Genomic DNA, 1,633 nt, shown 5'->3' with positions numbered 1-1,633 from the left:
TTTTTAGTAGAGATGGGGTTTCACCACGTTAGCCAGGATGGTCTCCATCTCCTGACCTCGTGATCCACCCGCCTAGGCCTCCCAAAGTGCTGGGATTACAGGCGTGAGTCACCGTGCCCGGTGGTTTTGGTGGGTTTTGACTGGCTTCTTTGCTGCAACCTGCTTAATCAGCAAGGTCTTTATGACCTGTATCTTGTGCTGAACTCCTATCTCACCCTGTGACTTAGAATCCCTTAACCACCTGGGAATGCACCCCAGTAAGTAGGTCTCAGCCTCATTTTACCCAGCTCCTATTCAAGATGGGAATTGCTCTGGTTTACATGCCTCTGACAAAACCACTTAGAGGTAGAAAGCCACGTGTGAGCTGACTTTTGAAGAAGACTCACTTCATTTGTAACCAAACACAGGTCCGGATGCCCACAGAGTCCAATTTACAAGAGTCAAGGGTCTGGTAGAAAGCAAATGATTTTGCCTGGGCGTGGTGGCTCACACCTGTAATCCTAGCACTTTGGGAAGCCAAGGTGGGTGGATCACCTGAGGTCAGGGGTTTGAAACCAGCCTGGCCAAAATGGTGAAATCCCCGTCTCTACTAAAAATACAAAATTAGCTGGGCGTGGTGGCACATGCCTGTAATCCCAGCTACTTGGAAGGCTGAGGCGGGAGAATCACTTGAACCTGGGAGGTGGAGGTTACAGTGAGCTGAGATCCTGCAATTGCACTCCAGCCTGGGCAACAAGAGTGAAAAACTGTGTCAAAAAAAAGGAAGAAAGTGATCTTATTACTCAGAACTCCCAAAACTAGTATTGGGCAAGTGGCCGGACTCCCATCCAAAGCAACCACTTCAAATTTGTGGGGGGAAAGCAAGGGTTTAGAAAGGGAAAACTGTCCAGGGGCGGTGGCTCATGCCTGTAATCCCAGCACTTTGGGAGGCTGAGATGGGTGAATCGCTCAAACTGAGGCGTTTGAGACCAGCCTGGGCAACATGGAGAGACCCTGTCTCTACAAAAATACAAAAAAAATTAGCCGGGCGTGGTGGCGCACACATGTAGTCCCAGCTACTTGGAGAGGGGTGAGGCAGGAGGGTCATCACTTGAGAGCAGAGATCACGCCACTGCACTCCAGCCTGGGCAACACTGTGAGGCACCATCTCAAAAAAAAAAAAAAACAGAGAGAGAAAAGTTGATAAAGAAGGTAAGGAAGGTATATGCAGGAATGTGCTGAGTAGTCTATGTGTCTTATTCCTGAGGCTATCGGCTATCTTGGGTCCCAGTCCACCTGGAGCGTGGGCTGGCATCATCTCAAGAATGGGAGGGTTGTTAATTAGCCGTCTTGAGGTCGTCTCTGAAATTTTGCAGCTATGTCTCCAGACTTGGTCTGTCTGTCTCAGTATCAGCCCTGGAGCTTCTAAGAAGGCTCATGATCAGATATTAACATGCAGTTAGGTAAATGTGAAGGGAGTATAGATGGCGGAAAGGGGAGAGACCTGGAGTCTATTTGGAGGCTAAGGGAAAAGGGGCTTCTGCAATGTGTTACAAGGTTACATCTTGAGGCCGGGCGCGGTGGCTCAAGCCTGTAATCCCAGCACTTTGGGAGGCCGAGACGGGCGGATCACAAGGTCAGGAGATCCTGGCTA

Source organism: Colobus angolensis, unplaced genomic scaffold (assembly GCF_000951035.1).
Source record: "Colobus angolensis palliatus isolate OR3802 unplaced genomic scaffold, Cang.pa_1.0 Scaffold239, whole genome shotgun sequence".
NCBI classification, from domain to species: Eukaryota; Metazoa; Chordata; class Mammalia; order Primates; family Cercopithecidae; genus Colobus; species Colobus angolensis.
This window is presented reverse-complemented; position numbering follows the sequence as displayed.